Raw genomic sequence first — 23,231 nt, 5'->3', positions numbered from 1 at the left:
TGACACTGCAGAAATACATAGGATAAGAGACTACTACGAACAACTATATGCCGATAAAATGGACAACCACGAAGAAATGGACAAATTCTTGGAAAGGTACAATTTTCCAAGACTGAACCAGGAAGAGTTAGAAAATATAAACACACCTATCACAAGTAACGAAATTGAAGCCATAATTAAAAATCTTCCAACAAACAAAAGTCCAGGATGACATGGCTTCACAGGCAAATTCTACCAAACATTTAGACAAGAGCTAACACCAATCCTTCTCAAACTCTTCCAAAAAATTGCAGAGGGAGAAACACTCCCAACTTCATTCTATGAAGCCACCATCACCCTGACACCAAAACCACAAAAAGATATCACAAAAAAAGAAAATTATAGACCAATATCACTGATGAACATAGATGCAAAAATCCTGAACAAAATTCTAGCAAACAGAATCCAACAGCACATTAAAAGGATCATACACCATGATCAAGTGGGATTTATCCCACGGATGCAAGGATTCTTCAATATACACAAACCAATAAGTGTGATACACCACATTAACAAATTAAGGAATAAAAACCATATGATTGTCTCAATAGATGTAGAAAAAGCTTTTGACATAATTCAACACCCATTTATCATAAAAACTCTCCAGAAAATGGGCAGAGAGGGAACCTCTCACAACGTAATACAGACCATATATGACAAACCCACAGCAAGCATAATATTCAATGGTGAAAAACTGAAAGCATTTCTGCTAAGATCAGGAACAAGACAAGGATATCCACTCTTGCCACTCTTATTCAACATAGTTTTGGAAGTTCTAGCCACAGCAATCAGAGAAGAAAAAGAAATAAAAAGAATACAAATTGGAAAAGAAGAAGTAAAACAGTCACTCTTTGCCAATGATATGATACTATACACGGAAAACCCTAAAAATGCCACCAGAAAACTACTAGAGCTAATCAATGAATTTGGTAAGGTTGCAGGATACAAAATAAGGCACAGAAACCTCTGGCATTTCTATACACCAACAACAAAAAATCAGAAAGAGAAATTAAGGAAACACTCTATTTACCATTGCAACAAAAAGAATAAAATACCTAGGAATAAACCTGCCTAAGGAGGCGAAAGACTTGTACTCAGAAAACTATAAAACACTGATGAAAGAAATCAAAGATGACATAAACAGATGGAGAAATATACCATGTTCTTGGATTGGAAGAATCAATATTGTGAAAATGACTATACTACCCAAAGCAATCTACAGGTTCAATAAAATCCCTATCAAATTACCAATGGCATTCTTCACAGAATTAGAGCAAAAATTTTACAATTCGTATGGAAACAAAAAAGACCCCTAATAGCCAAAGCAATCTTGAGAAAGAAAAACGGAGTTGGAGGAATCAGGCTCCCTGACTTCAAACTATACCACAAAGCTACAGTAATCAAGACAGTACGGTACTGGTACAAAAACAGAAATATAGATCAATGGTACAAGATAGAATGTCCAGAGATAAACCCACACACATATGGTCACCTTATCTTTGATAAAGGAGGCAAGAATATACAATGGAGAAAAGACAGCCTCTTCAATAAGTGGTGCTGGGAAAACTGGACAGCTACATGTATAAGAATGAAATTAGAACACTACCTAACACAATACACAAAAATAAACTCAAAATGGATTAAAGACTTAAGACCAGACACTATAAAACTGTTAGAGGAAAACATAGGAAAAATACTCTTTGACATAAACCACAACAAGATCCTTTTTGACCTACCTCCTAAAGTAAAGGAAATAAAACCAAAAATAAACAAATGGGACCTAATGAAACTTAAAAGCTTTTGCACAGCCAAGGAAACCATCAAAAAGACAACCCTCAGAATGGGAGAAAATATTTGCAAATGAAACAACAGACAAAGGATTAATCTCCAAAATTGTATATTTTGGAGCTCAATATCAAAAAAACAAACAATCCAATTAAAAAATGGGCAGCAGACCTAAATAGACATTTCACCAAGGAAGACATACCTATGGCCACGAGGCACATGAAAAGATGCTCAACATCACTAATTATTAGAGAAATACAAATCAAAACTACTATGAGGTATTAACTTACACCGGTCAGAATGGCCATTATCAAAAAATCTAGAAACAATAAATGCTGGAAAGGGTGTGGTGAAAAGGGAACCCTCCTGCACTGTTGGTGGGAATGTAAATTGATACTACCACTATGGAAAACAGTATGGAGGTTCCTTAAAAAACTGAAAATAGAACTACCATACGACCCAGCAATCCCACTACTGGTCATATACCCTGAGAAAACCATAATTCAAAAAGAGACATGTACCAAAATGTTCACTGCAGCACTGTTTACAATCGCCAGGACATGGAAGCTACCTAAATGTCCATCGACAGATGAATGGATAAAGATGTGGTACATATATACAATGGAATATTACTCAGCCATAAAAAGGAACAAAATTGAGTTATTTGTAGTGAGGTGGATGGACCTAGAGTCTGTCATACAGTGTGAAGTATGTCAGAAAGAGAAAAACAAATACCGTATGCTAACGCATATATATGGACTCTAAAAAAAGTACTGATGAACCTAGTTGCAGGGCAGGAATAAAGAGGTAGACAAAGAAAATGGACTTGAGGACATGGGGTGGGAGGGCAAAGCTAGGGCAAACTGAGAGTAGCATCGACATATATACACTACCAAATGTAACATAGTTGGCTGGTGGGAAGCAGCAGCATAGCACAGGGAGATCAGCTTGGTGCTTTGCGATGACCTAGAGGGGCGGGATAGGGAGGGTGGGAGGGAAGCTCAAGAGGGAGGGGATATGGGGACATGTATATGCACATGGCTGATTCACCTTGCTGTACAACAGAACTAACACAGTATTGTGAAGCAATTATACTCCAATAAAGATCTATTAAAAAATAAAATAAATAATCTACAAGGATATATTGTACAGCACAGGGAATATGGCCAATATTTTATAATAACTATAACTGGAGTATAACCTTTAAAAATTGTGAATCACCATGTTTTACACCTGAAACTTATATAATATTGTAAATCCACTATACTTCCATTTAAAAAAATAATAAAAAATGAAGCTGGGTTACATGGTAAATAAGGAAAACACGATAGCTAGTCTGCCAAGTGAATGAGCAAATAGAAAAAAGGAAAGTAGGAAGATGTCATAGTAAGAATAACAGCCTGAGATTAGGGCACAGACAAACTAGCAATGAGAAGGGATAATGAAGTGGAAAGAAAAGTTCCAAATTATAATGAAAACTTGTAAATAAGGATCGTCCATGAGGCCTCTCACTGTTTTAGCCTCTCCCCTGCAGTGTGTTCTCCTCACACTGCTTCATGAGGCAAACAGGAAAGAACAGAGCCCCGCAGTCTATAGACAAGGGGACAGGCTCAGAAGAGACTTGCATGCCCAAGCGCACAAAATTAATAACTGGTGACCTACTTGACTTGAGTTCTATGCTCTTTCTTGATTAAAATGCTCAAAGGAAAAAGTAGAAAGAGTGTGTCACCTTTTCCCCCTTTCCTACATCGATTACATGAAAATAAATGGGCTCCAAATGTCTTTCTCCCCTTTGGAAGACGTAATTAAACCATTAGAAGAAAAGTAACCAGTTTAGATGATTTATCAGAATATTTCTGAAACAATACCATGAACACCCCCTTCCCCCTTATTATCTAAATAGTAATAAAAGTTAGGGTAAAATGGTAGGGCCTTTTAGGAGGCTGGAGCAAAAAGTCTTTCATGTTCTGTTACTTTCACTAAAGACAAAATGGAAAAATGCCACGTTCCATTTGGGGACCCACCAATGGGACCAGCAAGGATTGAAGGGGCACACAAAGGCTTTCTTTGGCATCAGGCAGAGTTACTCACCTATCTGAGGAAACCAGATAGAAAGAACAATAGATGCAAAATGTACTGTACAAAAGAAACAAATATTGCATTTATCACAATCTTGGTTCTAAAAATAAAAGAATTGACTTGGGAACCTGAGTGTCTCAGGGCAGAGGGGATTGAATGATTCATAGACTTGCCCGAATACTCAGTCCCATCTCTTTTCCGTGGATTAGTCCCTAATGTTTTTCTGACTTTCTCCTGCTCTGGGTAGGATTTTACATAATGTATGTTATTGGTCTATAGATGAAAACCCATTGGAAACCAGCTCCCTATTTAGTAAATACACTTTAGGACTATTTCCCTTTGCCTGACAAAATTTTGATCTAGGATATTCTCTCCCTACCACCAAACATGTGCAATTTCTTTAATTTGCCTTCTTGGTTCAACTTGAGGTTGAATGCACTTATTGCCACCACAGAGTTGGATAAGAGCAGATCTTCTATTTTCTAACTGCCCTTAATTTAGAAAATAAAGCTTAAACTGAACTAAAAAAAAATTAAATTCAAAGTAAGAATTACTTTCAGACCAGACCAGGGAGTCCAGGCTCTACAACCACACGTATCTGAAGTGATCCAGGAGCATAAGATGCTTTAAGCTAAATAATGGCTCTGTATTATCCTGATTGCATGTCCACAATTTTCAATCCATTCTTTCTGCAGGCTGGGAAAACTGTTAGTTCCGATCACCGCAGGAAATTGAAAAATTCTCTTCTTTGGAGACGGTTAGGCTGAGAATTGGTAAGTGGCAGGAGGAGAGGGGGATCTGACTGGAGCCCAGAGAGTGAGATTGCTCCTCGTCCTGCAATAATCCTGTTAAGTGGTTCCCGGCACTACACAGTCTGGGCCTGAAGCGGCTGTAAGATAATGAATGAGTCTTTAAGTGTCACTTAGCTGTAGAGGTAAAACTCCAGTCCCAAACTCCAGGGCTTATCAGCAAACATTGAACATGAGGACCCTTGAAGGAGCCCCACTTCCCTGAGAGTCTTGTGTTGTAGCAGTTACAAAATGCTCCTCGGAGAAAGGGGCCTCACCTTATTTGGGCAGAAGCAGTTTACTCTGTTCACTAGAAACTCATCCTGTCTAGACTACAGGGCTGATCTCAAGTGTACCTACAAGTGATGAGGAAACCCTCTCCAGCTCACTTGCCAAGGTAAAGACCTCAGGTTCACTCTCCCAGCAATTATAATCAATCTCAAGACATCCTTTGGGCAACAGAGGATACAGAGACAGCTGCTTCTTCATTAGCCAAGGAAATTAAATAAAAGCCCATCGTGATCAGAGCACGCATTGGCTGATACCAGCTCAGTCCCTGGTGGATGGCCAATCTAGACGGAAGGAAATGCTTTTTTCTCTAGTTGTTCTATCAATTACTGACAGAGGGATGTTAAAACCTCTACCTGTGATTGTAGATTTGTCTATTACTCCCTTAAATTCTGTCAATATTTGCTTCACATATTTTAAGCTCTGTTACTAGATATTTACAGATTTATGGTTGTTATGTGTTCCTGGAGAATTGACCCTTTTATCTCAGATAATATTCATCATCCTGAAATCTTGCATTCATTTGGCTATTCCAGCTTTCTAAAGCATACTGTTTGTAAGACATACTTACTCCATCTTTTTACTTTTGATCTACCTGTATTTATATTTAAAGGCAGCATGTCATTGGGTCTTCCTTTTTCTCCAGTTTAATAATAATCTCTGCCTTTAAATTAGAGCGTTTACTCCATTTATATCCATTTACTGTTACTTACTGATGTGGTTGGATTTAAGTCTGCTACTCTGATTTGTTTTCTGTCAGTCCCACCTGGATTTTTAAAAATTCCGATGCTCCTCCTTTCTTATTTCTTTCTGGGTCAAATAGATTTCCATTCTCATTTCCTTTCTGTCTTTTAACTGTGTCTCACTGTATTTTCTTCAGAAGAGCTAATACAACTTTATAGAGAACAAAAACAAATGCCCTGGTGCCCTCTGCTTCACGATACTGCAGCAGTACAGAAAACTACACAACCAGTTACTGAGCAGAGTTGAGAATCCTGCACCTCCACCCCCCCACCCCCACCCCAAAGTCCTTATCAATAGGGAAAGACAATTCTTCTTCTTCTTCTTCTTCTTTTTTTTGGCCGCACAGCACGTGGGATCTTAGCTTCCTGACCAGGGATCGAACCCACACCTCCTGCAGTGGAAGCACAGAGTCTTAACCACTGGACTGCCAGGGAAGTCCCGACAATTCTCCCTGTCTTCTTAAGAGCCCCTCTAGTGCTACGATTCCACACACTAAAAGACTGTAGAAGTTCTTCTTTAAGTTCTCTTGATAGTAAGTTTTATAAAATTTAAATCCCTGGATCTTCATGGCCACCCACCTAAGGATTCAAATGCCTAAACTTCTGTTTTGTTCCCTTGAGCCTCTTCTGCGAACTTCCTCTCCACTCATACAGGATTGCAGTCCATTCTCTGAAAATCCGTTTTATAATCAAGCTTCAGGACTGAGAGAACTGAATAAATCTAAGGCTTGCAAGGAGCTCCCCCTTGAGGTAGCCTTTATAAAGATGCTGAAAACTTTGTGTTTGTAAGAATTGGTTGTTATAGTTCCAGCTTCTGGAGTTAATAAAATTAATCCAAAAGCTATGTTGGCTAAATTATGGAAGTAAATATCTTCTTATTATAAGTAATTCTAATTCCCAGAAGACCATATAACCTCCGGCAGAAAAATAAACACAGTGCCTCACTAAATGCATGCCCTAAATATAAAATACACTAACAACCAGAAAGATAAATGTGGTCCTAGAGTTCTGGTTTTAGATATTGTTCATTATCTTGCAGAAAGGCAAGTTTTCTCCAGAGAGAGAGATGGCGGGTGTGGGTTTAGGTGAGTCTCCTGAGTCAGAGGGACCAGGGTACGGAGACTGACTCTGCCACTCTGCAGCTGTGTGAGTCTGGGGGAGTCTTTAAATCCCCTTAAGCCATCTGAGAATGGGGGTGAGAAGAGAGTCCACCTCAGGGGGTGTGAAGGGAATGAAGTGTCAGGCTGCAGGGGGACCGTTAGCAAAGGACCCAAGGCACGGGAAGTGCTTGGGTGCTAAGTGCCCCATTACTTCCATTTATAAGACTCTTAGATGAAGGGCAGGACACCATTTAAAAAAGAAATCACCAGGATGCTTCTTGCATTCCTGATTACTGAACACTTCCTACTCTAGCTAAGAAAACTAATTTTTTCCCTAGGTTTTTCATCTTCCTTTGGGGCACCATCTGCTAAATTCACACGGCAATGAATGACCTTCTTTAAGGTAGTGTACAGAGGATACTTGGACAAGCACAGTCAGTTCAGTGGAAGAGTCAGTTAAGTCACCTGCCTGATTTTCACGGTTCAACTAAACTTACTGACAAGGGTATTATTATGGGTCTCCTCCCGAAGCTCTTACGAGCTTTCTGACGTGATCCTTGAGAAGGAGAAGGAACAGACTCTGTCCGGAATTTCTGCTGTAGTTCCTTTAACTCCCTCCACCTCCCAGCCTGGTATTAGAACAGAGGTGACACACACTCTTTTGCAGATACAACTTGCCAGTGGGAAATTGTTGGGAACTTCTTCGTCAGTCTCCTATTTATTTTTGTTTGTCTGTCTGTTTTTGGTCTCCACCTCTGCGCATATACTCGAACAGCAAACAAAGCTGGGAAACTAGCAGGGAAGTCTGCAAGATTTGAACCGTCTTGGGAAAACAAGAAGGAACAAGAGGCAGGAAGATAATGATCTCGGTTTCCAACAGATTAAATTGAAAGACCAAGGGGAGGTGTAGTTGGAGAGTTAGGTAGTTTGACATAGTACAACCCATGACTTGTGTACTAAATCAAACCTACTTGCTGGAATAAAGTGCAGAGTTTGCACATGTTTTCACGATCACAGGAGTTTTGTGATAAAACAAGCTATTTCAACGTGTGTGATGACCACAGCTGTGCCCTTGGCCTCCAGAGGATGGGGATTTACTTTTTCCCCTTTGCCATTAAGTAGATGGGAAAGAAGTGTGACGTGCTGTCCTAAGAACATCAGGAAAATGCCCCCATCCCGGGTACGGTTTTGTAAAACCTCTTTTCAGTTTCACCCTGCTGGCCTCTCAAAGCGCCTTCAACACGGAAGTCTTCACTTGGGGAGCGGGCGTGCAAGAAGGATGCTCAGAACCTTCCAGGGGCACGAGATGTTGTCCATATGGGGCACACTGACTCCCCCGATGTCCCTCCCTTCAGAGCAGGTACCAAAAACCCCTGGGCCCACCTGGTTCCCCAGGCTTTAAAGGTGAGAGACTTCCAGTTGTGTCAGGGAAGCAGGGACCCAGGGGCAGGCTGGGCTTCCTGTCCTGTGAAGGATGGGCTGTGACAGGGGCAGGCTGTGTCCTTTCCCACCTGCCTCTTGGGACCCAGGAAGGCCTGGGAAGGTCCTCACAGTGAAAACAGAAGCCACGCATCGCATTTCCCAACTGCCCCACTGTGACATCTTTTCAAATCTTGACTTGTCTTCGATGGAAAACTTAGAAAGGAAGGTCATAAGCAGGCAGCTTTTAACATCAGGAACACACTAAAGCTTGCGGCTCTGGCCTTTGTTTCTGCAAGGTCACGGCCACCGTGAGCTGTTTTCCTTAGGATGGTCAGTGAACCTTGCGGAGATGTGCGTGGTCTGAAATGAAGGAATGAGAGTGTGTGTGTGTGGACATGTGGGTCTGCGTTAAAACAGCCTGAGTTTAAAAGCATCCCCTGGGAAATCCCAAGTTCCAGTTTTTAAAAACATTAGCTCTCAGTAATTACAGCTCAGATCCTATGAAATAGATAAACAGAATTCCTTCCCCTTTTCTGATAAGAAGACGGGCGCTATGGATTCCTAATATCAGTGTTCTTCCCTACGAGGTCTGAGTCCACAGAGCCATTCAGGTCAGACACCTGCTTCAAGGCAGTGGAAACTTAGTTTGAGAGTGCAGATTTGAGATCGAGGTCCCCTTTCCATTTATAAGTTTGAAACAGGGAACAATTAAAAATTGAGTGTATTTATTTTGGCACAGAAAGAATCGGGATGGCGGGAAAACATTTGGTCCCGGGTTCTCATCTGCTCATCACGTCACTGAGTTGTGTTCTCAGCACGTCGTGACTGAGTGGATGGGCCAGACCGGACCCCGTGGGGAGGTGAAGGGGGGACCAGATGGAAAGGGGAACAGCAGAAACCATGGGGGCTGGAGGGGACCTTCTCCACGGGAAGGAGGATAAGCACGAGGGAGGGGATTTGCTGCTGCCAGGGCCACGTACCCAAGGGCATCGGGAGCCGGCCGGGCTCTGCGGTCAGAAGTCGGACAGCAGAGGCTTCGCCCACCCCTTGACCTTGAGGACCCACGACCCTCCCAGGGCTGACTGATGGCTGTGCCCGTCCCGCCTGCAGGTTATCAGGGCGGAAACCCACTCCCTTCTGACACCACTCTCTGGGTTTCCCTTGGTGACCCCAAGAGGACATACGGCGTTTATAGGGTGTCTCCAGCCTGGCCCTGCAGGTCTCACTCCTGTCCTTTCCCATCCTGCCCATCCTGTCCCGGCTCCTATAAGGGATCTGGACCGTTCCTAGTGAGATGACAGCTCCCGTTTACTGACTCATCGCGATGCTCCCAGCGCGGTGCTGATGGCTCTACCGCACGTTCCGCATTTGATTACTCCTCACACCAATTTCCATCTCTGCTGTTCACCGACGTCACCCCTGACCAGCGGACCCACAATGCTCCCTGCCCTCTCATCCCCCCGGCTCTCCAAGACCCCATACGGCCACCCCAGGGCCCCTCTGCTTAGACAGCTACTTTCTCCACCTAGAAAAATGGCGCCACGTCTATGCAGACGAAAATCTTTTGACCACGCCCACTGCCCCCCAACCCAGACCACCAGGAAGTCCTGCTGAGGCTGTCTCCAAAAACATGCACCCTCTTCTCTCCCTTCTCCTTCTCTCATCTTTGTGTGGCCCCCTTGACCTCAGGGAGAGCCCTGGGGCTGCTCTCCCACTGGGCCCTCTTCCATCTTTTCCTCGCAGGGCAGCAGAAGTGATGTGATTAGAATGATAACATTCTCCCACTTAATCTCCTCGGGGCCTGCCCGGCACACCTGGAAACGAATCTGAACTAGAGTCACAGGCGAAATGTCACCTCTTAAGAGTTTTCCTTGGCAGTACTTTTTATCTCCTCTCCTCCCCTCCCCCCAATTCTCTCCCTCAGACTCTGACTTTCATCATTGCACTTATTACAACTGAAATTATTTTAGCCACATCTTTGTGGCTTTCTGTCTTAGAACATACAGACCATGCACGTAGCTCATACGTCAGAACCTACGTCCTATGTAGGAAGGGTGCTTGTTTATTCACGACTGTATCCCAGGGCCCTGATAAATATTTGTTAAAGGTTGAATAAACGACCCATCGGGTACTTGGATTTTTTCCTTCCCCTTCCCTCCACCCCACCTACCTCATTCAACTCTCCACTTTTCAGCTCTCTTGGCTTTAGTGAAATGCTCTCCTCAATAGCCTGCCTTCCCGCCAGAGGAAGGAGATCAGACGCCGCACTGGAGACCTCTGGTTCCTGGTTCCCACCTCCCTGAACATCTCCCTCAAGAACTGCCGTGCCTAAAGTCACAGGTGGAATTCCTGGGCTACATCCCTGTCTGGCCAAGGCAGCTTCGAGATGCAAGACACATTACAAGCAATCCTGAAATAGGAGGCCCCAGAGTGATAAGGGGCTTCCTATGATTCACTGGGTTTGAACATTGTTTTCTTTTACCAGCAACACGTTCTTCATTTTCTTTACCAGTCTGCTGAAATATAAGGCCAAAATATCTCAGGAGAGGAAGCAGGTTAATCCTGGCTGGGAACCCGCCCGAGTGCATGAAAGCCCTGCTCGGGCTCTGCGCAGGGAACCAAACACCTCCACAGGTTTACCGTCCTTCTCTCAGTCTCTGTCTGGGTGATCCTGGTGGTTGGCTGGGTAGGTTGATTGCTAGGGAGACAGAAACGGGGTTCAGCTGCAGCCCCACCAGCCGTGACATTAAGCGAGTTACCCTACCTTTCTAAATGCCATCATACACAGAATACATGCTAGATGTGCTATGAGAATTAAGGAAGAAAATGTGTCTAAAGGGCCTGGTGTGGAGCCTGGTACATAGGAAGTATTCCACAAACGAGCTGTTCCTTGTGTGTGTGTCACTAGCCGGGTGTGTGTGAGGGGCAGAGGGGTGTGGGCGCATCCTTTCACAGGACGGCCCCCGACACTGGTGCGCTCCATCCCCGAGCCCATGTCGGTAGGAGACTAGTCTCTATCGGGGGTCAGTCACCCCAGGGGGTCCCACAACCCCCTCTGGCCGGCCACTCGCCTGTCCTCTTCCTTTGCGGGGAGGGGAAGGGGAATGGTTTCAGCGGGACCAGCCACCTGGCATTAATCCCAAGGAATTTCATGCCAGTGTTATGAGGACATTTTATAAACTAGTTGAGGTCATCTGGATTTTCACTGAGGTCTTCTGAAGGATCTCACTGAGTCAGGGTCCCCGTGAATTTGATCAGTGTGCCTTACGCGCTGTCCCCAGACCATTGGGAAAGATATGGAAGAGGACGGGGTCGGGGGGCTTGGAACAGGTTTTGCTTGCGTGACCTCTCGAGCAGTCTGGCTCCATAAAAATACTACCATTGAATTGCCATGGGTCTTTATTTACATTCTGTTACTGGAAACTGCACCAATCTTCCCCCACACCAGCATGTTGACTCTGTAAAGATGGCAGGACTTCTTAAAGTTGCCAGGAGGCAAATGCATGGCAGCCCAGTGAATGTGAAAAGAAAATGCCACGCAGCCTGGCTGCTGCTTACACGGCCAACTCTGATTATTCCAAGACTGTGAGTAAGGGCCGCTTACGTCCACATGAAAGTGGCACTTATAGTCTGTCCGGTGCTAGAAAGAAACCCTGAAGGGCAGGTCACACAGATGGTCCTGAAGTGAAAGTCTGAGGATGTGCTCTGCAGGAAAGTGACTCAGTGCTATGAGATGACGTGACAGGAGGCGCTGACCCAGAAGGAGGGTCAGGAAGGCTCCCCAGGGGGAGTTTACATTGAGGCAAGATCTGAGGATGAAGCAGAAGTTGGCCAGACAAGGTGGGGAGAGGTGGGGGGACGTTAGAGAAAGGTGGGGGGACGTTAGAGAAAGGTGTGAGGTCTGAAAAAATACATTGTCCCCCGAATATGAAAGGAAAACTACAAAGTTGACATTACTGTTTAATAAAATGCAAATAAAACAAAACACGCTATCAACTGTCTTAGGGCCTAGTAGTCATAAATCTTTCACTGTGTTTGGGGAAAATGTGCAGCTTTAGACACTCTCACTTGATCAGACTCCTCAAGCATGTGCAAGATGGCTGAGAAATCACAGGCATTCAAATTAAAGGAGTCACTAATAGTTCAATCATCTCAAAATTATTTGAAATACGGAAACCTTTAAAATATTATTTGCACCCAAAAACATCTAATGTGGCATGTGGGTGCATTTGAGTGTTTGATATATGAGCTGGGAGCCTTCAAAATAAAGCCTTGACACAGCCCTCAGGGCACGGCATCTTGGCAGGATGGAGGGCACCAGTGCAGCTCAAGCTCAGGGCTGGGGGAAGCTGGGAGGTAGGCAGGGTAGGGGCAGGTCACTGCAGGCCAGTGCAGGGCACATTAGGGATCCGGGTTTTATTCTTAAGAGCAATGGGAACAGGTGTGTGTCGGGGGTGTCTCCGTGTGTGATGTGTGTGTGTTTGTACAACAGCTATGGCCGTTCGCAGCCAAGGTCACAATCCTAGGGGCCAGGCAAGGGAGTGAGGGGCCTTAGAATGAGGAGGGGAACAGAGCCTGGCTGCGGGAAGAATGTGAGAGGGCAGCCGGTAGGGAGGGGACAGAGGCTGCGAATGTCCACAAAGCCATGGAGAAGCTTGATGGAGATACTCTCCAGATTCTGAAAAGGAAGATCCTTAACCTCTCCATCTCCCCAGGACGGTCTCCACCATCCACATCCCTCCAAAACCTGGGTCTAAGTGAGCAGGGTCCTGCTCTTCAGTACTACCTTTGTTCTTCCTGGCTGGTGGGGGATGACTGAACTCCTGCACCTGTCACCGAGCTGCTGAGCACAGTTGCACACGTTGCGTACTGCACAAGAGCATCTGTGAAGGGGTGCACGAGGGCTGAAATCCAGCTCTGTTCCTCTCTCTGTGCTGTGTACCCTCGGGGCAAAGGGGGCCCCTTCTGCAGTCTGCACAAGGCACAGGCCATGCTGGCAGCAGCCCTGCCCTCCCTGGGGTCAGCCTGGTCTTAGTCCCCAGCACCATAGCATCAGTGGGCACCTACTGGTCTCCAGCAACACAGTACCAGATTCTCTGCCTCCATGAGGACTCTCTGTCCCCCAGGAGAGTCTGCATCTCTCCTCTCCTTCCTTCCACATCCCCACACAGGACGTGGGTCTTTCTGCATCTCTCCTCTCCTTCCTTCCACATCCCCACACAGGACGTGGGTCTTTCTTTCCCGCCAAACTCCACCTCCCGTGCTCAACACCACTAGAGCAGCTATGAAACTTCCTAAAGCAGGAAATAATCCTGTCAAAATACTACTTCCTGGAGTGCAAAACTCCTCAAACGTTTGTCACAAGGAAACCAGGATGAGGCTAGGTCAGTAGGCATGTGTATAAATAATGCACATCAAAGACATTTTCTAGGCTTTTCCACATGGAGGGCTCAGCCAGACCAGTCTACCTAGAAAGTTTATTAGCAGCTGTTTTAGAAAAATATGGACTAGTCATCTTTGACTCTATAAATTTCTACGCTTGTGAGAATCATTTATAACAAGAATGTAACCTTTTCTGACTTGGAAATATAAAAAACAAATCAGGAAACGTTTGAGGTCGGTCATATGACACAGCAGCCAAAATAAAAGGTAAACAGGAGGTGGTCATTCAAGAGTCCCTTATTTTCATCATCAACTTAAAACTTGAACGATCAGGACTGAGTCCTTCCCAGTGCAGTTAAAACATTCATTTTTAAAATAATATGAAAGTGACAATATAATTTCACAATGCAGAATACATTCAACAGAGTAAACAGATGGGATCTGTCAGACCCAGAATCCACTTTCAATCATTTTCCCATTTGTCCTCGAAACAGTCCCGTTAAGTAGGCACAGTTGTCTCCATGTGACAGACGGGAAGTGAAGGCTTAGAGGGAGATGAGGTTAAACACTCAGCGCGTGTTGGAGCTGGGGTTTTCCAATCCGGGCCAAATCGACTCCAGAGCCTGAATTGCTAACCACCAGATTGCACTCTCTCCTGGGGGGCGAGCCCTCGTGAAAATGAAACTATGCTAAAGAAAGAAAAAGAAAAATACAAAGCATCCTTTTTCTTAGAGGCCTTTGCCTACTGCTATTTACCATGTGTTTGTGTCCCCCCAAAATTCAGAAAATTAAAAACCTAATCCCAGTGTCATGGAGGCCTTTGAGAGGTGATTAGGTTGTGAGAGCAGAGTCCTTACGAATGAGATTATACGAGAGACCCCAGGGAGCTGCCCCCGCCTTCCTCCACATGAGGGCTCAGAGAGATGGCCCTCACCAGACACCAAATCTGCCAGCGCCTTGATCTTGGGCCTCCCAGCCTCCTGGACGGCGAGAAATAAGCATCTATTGTTTAGAAGCCCTCCAGTCAATGTCAGTGTTACAGCAGCCTGACGGACTAAGACACCTACTTTCCCCAATTTACGGCCGGATTCCTGCTAAAACTCTGAGCCAGACTGAATCTTCACTGCAGGTTAAAATAAGGAGGATTTTCGGCAGCTACAACAGCCCTGCCTTCTTCCTAGTGCCTTTGGGATGAAACGTCCCTGGTTAGAGGAAAAGTGGAGACCTCATTCTGTATCACATTAGCGCTGACTCAGGCTGTGATAAATGGGGAATTAGCAGAACCTGCGGCTTAAGCGCCCCCCACCCACCGATGACGCTTCAAACTTGCTGTGAAACCTGGGGAGTGGAGCTGGGAGAAAAACGTGGCCACCTGACTTCTGCCCCACTGTGACTGCCTATGTGCTTATGAACAGGTTCCTTTGTTTCAGTTCCCTTATTAGTAAAATCGGTTCGTACTGGAGGGTTACCAAGCTCTTTGCAAATCTGCTGAAAAGGCCATGGCCTCCATCAAAGAAACATTGCCATCTGCCTAAGGTGTTACATACACTTTCAGAGTGTTCCAGTAAGGAACCCCTGGGGTTCAAGTGATTGTTCAGGTTCCTTTGGGCTCTGACACTCGATCTTCCTCTGATTCTATCAGGAGGGAATGTACACCGCTCACCTCCCCTCTTCACTCCACAAAAGACCACCTCCCCAGAGCTACACGGGGCAAAATGAGATAGAAAGTCTATCCCCACTCCACCCTGGTCCCTGAGCGTGCATGCAGGAACCACACTCATCCCAATAGACACTGTGTTTATACTTCTTCCTTTCTTTCTTAATGAAGTTAATTTTTGTTTATTTGAGATGAACACAAAACAAGAAATAAAGATTGGGGAGTGGAAGAGAGATTTCTTAGATTAAAAAATACAATCAGGTGTCAGATTCTAATGTGACCAGGACCTAAGAGGTGACAGGCATGGTGTGGGGAGACAATGACAGCCCCACCCCGTTACTTCCTGTCACATCTGTCCCCAGGGATGTCCCTGGCCGGGGTCAGCTGTGATCAGCGAACGTGCCCACCAAACCCATGGAGTCAAACTGGGCTTTTCAAAAGCATCCACTTCCCAGTTTTTCAGATTGACCTGCCAACCAGATCCTGTTCACAAAGAACTGGGTAGATTCACCCCACCCTGGGAAAACAGATAAACACAATAGCCTTATCTCTGAGTATAACATTGTATCATTCTCTCCAACAAGCTAGCAATAGATGAACAATTCAATTGTCAGGGGGTAAAAAAGGCATCCCACGCGGCAGCAAGCCTGGTTGTCACCCTACCTATTTTCACTTTCATTAAGCCCATCACCTAATCATCCACAGTGCATTTCCTTGTCTTTGGAATGGATTAAACGTTATTTTACCCTCGGGATAAATCACGGCAGCCACCACTTCCTGTGCCAAACACATCACCCGCGCTGTCACCGATCATGTAACGTACATGATATTTTCACTACACAGTTGAGAAAATTGCCTGCATGAGTATCTCCGCTCTACAGACAGGAAATCAGGGCTCCTCGAGGTGAAGTAACTTACCCCAAATCACACAACAAACAGGAGGCAGGGCTAGGACTCAGGCTCAGGCTCACCAAAGCTTTCCTTTCTTCCCTCTAGCCCAGCAGTTCCCAAACTTCTGCATAGTAGGATCCCCTGGAGAGCTTTTAAAACTCCCAACACCCAGGGCACACCCTAGAAATCACAACCTCTTGGGAAAGATGCTGCCCAGGTGATTTTCATGTGCAGACAAGGTTGGGAACGACCGTGTGAGCGCCTGGAAGCATCTTCAGCTGCAAGTATTTGCCAAACAAGCCACGTGCAACTCAAGCAAAGAATAAAATGGAGCAAACTGAAGACTGAGCTCAGCGTAGCTGAGGAGACGCACCAGAATAAGGGAATCTGTTTTCTCTAAAGGCAATGGAAGAAATTTGATAAGAGGAGAAACTTACTTAATGCAAGCACCAAGGATTGCAATAGGATGCTGGTTTTTAGTGACTCCATGGTTAAGGGCTGAATAAAAATGCACTACGTAAATCTCTTCTTTTAATTGGGGTTCCTTTTTGCTTCGTTCTTGGGAGGAAAGTGACTCTTTAGTTCATGTTTATTCATGTTAGAAGCTAGTCTTTAGTAGAGCAGGCTCTGTGGCTGGCACTGCCATGGCCTCCAGAGTGGTAAGGAGCCTTCTGACGGCCTTTTGCAACAGCAAAGACAGTAGGATTACAGCCAGTAGGGCATTTGTGTTAGTGCATATAAGAAATATATTCGAATTCCTTAAAAATAGGAGTTCATTGGAAAAGCCTCAACCCCCTACTATGCTAGGAAATAAGAGTTTATTTTGACGCCATCTTGCAGAACCTGTTTGAAAACTTTGATGGTTAAGTATCCTGAGGAATTACTGCTTTTAGTTTGACTGTAAATAGAATTTTAGTTGAATGAAACGTTACTGCTTATGTCTTGGCTGAAGTCCAAGAGAGGATAATTAGCAAATGATTTGGTGGTGGTCATGCTTATACTTGCTAGAGTTAATACTTTGTTTTAAGTAACATGTATTGCCTGCATGGGTCTATAGTGTTTGTCACTGAATGGAAATCCTTGGATTTCCAAAGCAAACCTGCACATCACAAATCTTATAATCCAGTTAGGCAAATTCTTGTACTTAGATCTGATGCATCCTTCTACCTCAGATAAAGATAGGAGCTAATGATAATGAAATCCACAATTCACTGGTTTTCTATTGTTTTTATTTTCCTCTTTTGCATTTAATAGTCGTATCTTCCTAAGCATGCTATAACTAGACTGAAAACATTGAGTCAACCTACTTCTATGCATCTGTTTACTGTGACAAGGATCTGGGAAAACCAGCCTTGTTGTTTGTGTACTGCTGAGATGGCTCCAGGAAAATCAGACTCATTCCAGGAAAAATGAGGGCGAAGAATAACTTTCCATGTATTCCATCCACCCTCTCATTTTAGTCTGTCCTTCCATTAAATACACATATATTTTGGAAATGAGAGATCTCTCAAGAAACTCTGAATTCGAATAGTTTAATAGTAGAAATAGCTTCTCCTGTTCTATTTATGGGTTTCCAAAGTCATTTTGTAAAGCCAAAGTCACCGTGCCTGAGAGTAGTTTGAGTTTTTCCCTCCATCCACTTACAGCTGAAACCTGTCACTTCTTGTGTCAAATTTAACGACCATATTCATGGATGGTGGTACTTGTTTCTTTGCTAAAGTTTAGGGATTTCAAAAAAGAGGGGTCCTGTTTAGGATCTGTTGCGAGGAATGTCCAATCAGAGAACCTATTTGCAAAAATCTCTCTCCAGGGAACTTTGCTGCCAGGCCACGGAAATTAGATAAGTCCTTAGAAATATTATACTTTTGACTATAGGGATGGTTCGCTGTTGTAAGTAAATATAATGCCAAGATTCTTAAAACCAAATAAACAATAAACTGATCACTGGCTAGAAAACAGCAAAAAGATAAACTGTAAGAACTGTTTTCTTTTTCCTACAGTGGAAACTTGAGCTAATGAAAAGCTAGTCACTTTTAGGGAAACTTGGTTGATACCTGCCCACGTGAGGCTCTTTTGCGCTCAGCTACTGTTTAATACACAACGCACGCCTTCTTCCTTTCTAACATGCAGGTCTGAGTGACGTGCACAAGCATTTTCACTCATTGCTTTACCTCTGCTCTCGAGCCAGTCCTGCGCATTTAGTAGGCACTAAATAAATACGCGCTGGACACACAAAGGAGTATTGGTATTTGGAGACAAATGTATAACATTCTAGTAAAAAGCCAAACTTTGGGGTTGGAGTCAGATAGTGTGAAGGAGTCAGGGCCTCACTGGGGTCCGGCCTAGGCACACAGGTGAGGGCCTCCATCTCTAGTGCTGGTGGTCACGTTCTGGGGAGGCATCTCCCCACCAGCTCTAGCGGCAGGACCCCAGCATGTCCTCTCCTTGCCCGGGGTCTCCTGGGAGTCCCCGGCCAGGCCTTGTCCTGGGAAGTTTTGCTTCTCTGTGACCTCCGTGGATCCGGGTCGCTCTGCCATGGCCTCCAGGCCCGCGAAGTGTGTACATGTGCTTACGTCTACACAGGCAAAGTAAAACTCTTGATGACATGGACATTTCTGGCAAAACTGACTTTCTTTCCTCCTTAGCTTTTTTCTTTTTCCTGTCAGTAGTGAAAGGACAGGAATGATGCAGTGAGAAGGAGGGAGGCGCCCACTGAGTCTGTTTGTTGTGGCTCTTTGTTTGCGGGACGTTGTGCGGGGGACTTGTAAATACTAATGCAACTCTTTCAGGGGGAGCCTTTAAGATGATATAAAATGAGAACTTGGCTTGGTCTTCATCTAGTTTTTTTTTAAATCTTTGGAATAGCAATTGCTTCTACTCGAGAATAGTTTTCTCACCCATGATCATCCAGGCAAAATTATAAAAGGTGTATTAGGTTCTTTCCCAGCCATGCAAGCTGTTAGTCTCAGCCAGCTGAAAGCCACATTTATTTCTAGGCCGCAGATCCCTTGGTGGATTTTAAAATTTGTATTAATATTATGAATGTCACGGCAGTGAAAATCCTTGCCTTCTTAGAACTACTCTAGTGTTTCCTTACTTTTAATCAAATACGTTTAATAGGTTATTTTATCATTTTCCTTGGGTCATGTTATAATTTAGTCTTTATTGTCAAATAATTTTTTATTCAATTACTTTTGAGTTCACTTGTCTTATTTCATATATTTTACTATAAAAATTTATCCTTATAAAAAATATTATGAGTGTTATATCTTTTTAGAAAAATATAACTGAGTATTGTACTTGGGCCTGTATATAAAGAGTTTAGATAATAACATATATATATTTTTTCTAGTTTACAATTTTCTTCGCTAAACTGTCTGTATTTGATTTGTTTGTATATTTTTGGATTAAAAAATAATTTATTTTTGCAATAACACAAGAATGTGAAAATGAGCTTCATTTTATTTCCTTTTTTTTTTTGGCTGCACTGCATGGCTTGTGGGATCTTAGTTCCCTCACCAGGGATCGAACCTGAGCCCTCAGCAGTGAGAGCCCAGAGTCCTAACCATTGGACTGCCAGGGAATTCCATCTCATTTCCTGATAGCCCATGGGTAGAGTCTTTTTCTATGATATTTAAAAACAAGTTTTGAAAGAGATGTATACCTCAGAAGAAGTAAGAGAAGTAAACATAACATTTCTCACAGATGCTAAAGGGTGAAGTAAGTATCTATAAAACAGTAAATATGCCCCAGTCTAAATACTGTGCCAGGTTCCTTTCCTGGTAATCTTGAAGCAGTCCCCTGAATGAAAGCCCAGCCATAAAAAGGACGGGATTTGATGCCATCCACGAAGTGTGGAATATTCCCCAATTTTAACAAATGGATGCAGAAATAGCAAATTTAGGAAAATTACTAAAATGAACGGAGAGAGACTTTCTTCTAAACAATCAAACTCAACCATTTTAACTACTTATGTTCTTCAATCATTTAAAACACAAATTGCTTTGAATATAAGTAATCGTCTATGTGTAATTCCTACGCGGGGACCATTCTGAAACAGATGTTTAGGTTGTTTTCTTTTTCCTCTCTGAAGAATTTATCAACCACAAAGACATTGCTTAAGACCACCCATCTCATTTAAATGACATCTCAGTATTAGAATTCAAGTATAAAACCAAACAACCCACATCAAGGATTCTTTCTAATTGTGTAAACACCAAATAGCTTCAGTTTGTCAAATTCACCTAATACTGTCTTTAAAACCAGCTCAAAATGTTTTAAGTCCCTAGAGAACGGTGACTTTTGAAAGCTTCCCTTTGCCACAGACTGAAGGCAGGGATGGAGTGTGCACTGTTAAATATTCATGCTGATTCACAAAGAGAGCTTGTCCAGGTGCTCAGGCAGAGAGAAGGTAGCAGAGGCTTTGGAAAAGGGAATTCGTCCAGGAGACAAAAGCATCAACCCCTGCCCTTATTATGGTGCCTTGGGACTTTAAAAAGACTACTCTTCTAACAGATGGGCCCTGGGTGTACACCCGATCACAGAAATGCACCCCCGGCTGAGTGCTAACACTGTACACAGCTCAGTCTAAAGGGGTGATCCTATCGTTAAGTTTGTTCACTATTCTATTCTTTCTCCTGCCACCCGCCCACTGAAAAGAACCCAGAACCTCCTATTAGGTTTTCTTTCCCCTAATTGAAGAGTTCCAAAGTCATTTGCTCATAGATGTACTAGGATGTCTATGTTGATCCCCAAATCCATGCTGTTCCTTTTTTGGGGGATGCCAGTGGGGTGGGAGCTGGGAGCTGGATGAGTGGTGTATCTGCCAATTGCAGGTTTAGTTACAAAAGAATAGAGGGAAAGGGCTCTTTTCTTATTTCCATATCAAATGCAGTAAGAGTGTCAAGCAAGGTCTACGTTTTCTACACAGGCTCACGTATTGGGTTTCTTTGGAGTTTTTTAATTTCTTCGGACAGTACTGTGGAATACATAAAAATATACTCCAACACACAACACACGGGGCGGAACCAAACAAGAAAGATGTGATTGAAAGGCCCAGAGCTGGAACCAGATTGCCCACAGCCTTCTCCAATTTTCTACTTATTTAATAGAAAATATCAAAATATAATGATATTATAATGAATCTAATAGAAAATACGATATGATCAGAAACTGAAGAAAGCCAAGGCAGAATCCTCAAGAACTATTTTTAACCGGTGTTGTAGAATGCATAATCGAAATGCATTCAACAAATAAAGAGTAGTTGTGAAAATCTAGAGAACGACAGTGATTCGATGAGAGACTGTGAAAGGCCTTAACTATGTATGTATCTCTACGTCTAGACATATGGCCATACAAATCGCTTGGCTGATAGGCAAAGGGGGACCACAAAAGATGCGCTAAGCTACAAAGCAAAATAAATGACTATCAACCAAAATTCGTTTCAATTTTTATTATGAATGTCCCAAACGGCAGCAAGCTGCGACAGTGTTAGGTTCTCATTGATTAAGTGTCAAGAGACCACAGACTACAGCATTCCAAGCACTTTAATTAGTGACAGAGCCAAAACAAATACAAGAATGATAAAAATATTCTTTTAAGTGTAAAGAGTGCTCGTATTTGAGTTTGGTTTCTTTTCCCTGCAGGTATTGTGAACACTGATAATTTCTGAAACACAAATCCTGGTCTGGATACTTGCAACAAACTTTTCTAATCTCTGCCTGAATAAGAAGCGAATAAGAAACGTACTTATAAAGTATGTTGACGATACAATGTGATATACCCACTTACTGTCCCTTCCTTCCTCTCCCACTAGGCTTCTCATCTGCCACCAGGTACCCGCTGTTTGTACGACCAGGACACGAAGGCTGAAGTGAGATACTTGGAAGACTACATTGAACCTGGATTTTCTCAAAGCTGCATTTGTTTCTTTTTTAATGAAAGGTGAAGGCTTTCAACGTTTGAGATTGTCCAGGGAGGTGACTAATAATGATGGATTGAAGCCACCAGTCAAGAACTACAGTTTATGCATGTCACGTTCAAGGAAAAAAGCCTCGCTTTGCTAAAGCTATGGTTCTAGTAATCTGTAGTTCCAACACAACATGACATGTCCCCCCGAACGGTTTCCTTGCAATCTGTCCTTTTCATCACTGGTACAGGATGATGCTACAGCTGGAGTTTGTTGCCATTTATATTCCAAAAAAAATTCTGGTCCTGTGGAAGTGTGTATCTCTTACAGATGCAATACTGTTCGTCTGAGTGGATCCTCAAAAAGAACAATTATGGACTAGAAACTCATAGAGTTTGTGTTTAAAATTTATAAAATTAAACCTGCTCCAACAGGTAATAGAGGGAGGCATGCTTGCAACCTCTGGATTCAATCAGAAACAATGTCTGAGAGCACAGAGCCTTCAATAGGTAACGGCGGGTTCCTTTTAACGCTTCCTTAAACAAGATCCGATGTGATGCACATTGGAACTTTGAAGCACGTCTCATCTATGTCTACAAGGCCTGGGACACAGGAAGCTGCCAGAACTTCATTCATCATCTTGCCTGTTGACAAAAGGAACAATAACTGGTCATCACTGGTCAATGGAATAACTTTTCCTAGTTTTTTTTTCCAAGATAATTCCTAAAGAAGAGACGGTGTGAATACAACAGCAAATGTTTCAATGTTTGATGAATTTCTGTGCTCTAAAATGCCATGTCTGGGCTTCCCTGGTGGCGCAGTGGTTGAGAGTCCGCCTGCCGATGCAGGGGACGCGGGTTCGTGCCCCGGTCTGGGAAGATCCCACATGCCGCGGAGCGGCTGGGCCCGTGAGCCATGGCCGCTGGGCCTGTGTGTCCGGAGCCTGTGCTCCGCAACGGGAGAGGCCACAGCAGTGAGAAGCCTGCGGACCGCAAAAAAAAAAAAAAAAAATGCCATGTCTTCCTCCAGTGGAACAGGAAGAACCGGAGTGTTCATCGCTCTCCTCGTGGGGGAATGGGTCAGGAGAGACCCCTGTCTTGGAGGTCAGCATGCCTAGGCTCCAGGCGAGATTCTGCCAGTAACTCACAC

At 43.7% G+C, this 23,231-nt stretch overlaps 1 protein-coding gene across 6 annotated transcripts in view; it reads right to left on the bottom strand.

Moving 5' to 3' along the window:
• The window catches only part of SCAF8 (SR-related CTD associated factor 8), a 198,682-nt gene that overhangs the window by 40,104 nt on the left and 135,347 nt on the right, over positions 1–23,231 (bottom strand). Inside the window, exon 21 of one of the 6 annotated variants that reach the window (XM_024747920.1) lies at positions 21,644–22,726. The exons of the other annotated variants lie outside the window; for them this stretch is intronic. The gene's annotated coding sequence lies outside the window, so the exon portion shown is untranslated. Of the gene's footprint in view, positions 1–21,643; positions 22,727–23,231 lie in introns of those variants that run through there. 6 annotated transcript variants of the gene reach the window in all.

The sequence above is a fragment of the Neophocaena asiaeorientalis genome, unplaced genomic scaffold (genome assembly GCF_003031525.2).
Source record: "Neophocaena asiaeorientalis asiaeorientalis breed wild unplaced genomic scaffold, Neophocaena_asiaeorientalis_V1.1 scaffold123, whole genome shotgun sequence".
NCBI classification, from domain to species: domain Eukaryota; kingdom Metazoa; phylum Chordata; class Mammalia; order Artiodactyla; family Phocoenidae; genus Neophocaena; species Neophocaena asiaeorientalis.
The sequence above is the reverse complement of the archived record's forward strand: the minus strand, read 5'-3'. Positions and strand labels throughout refer to the sequence as shown.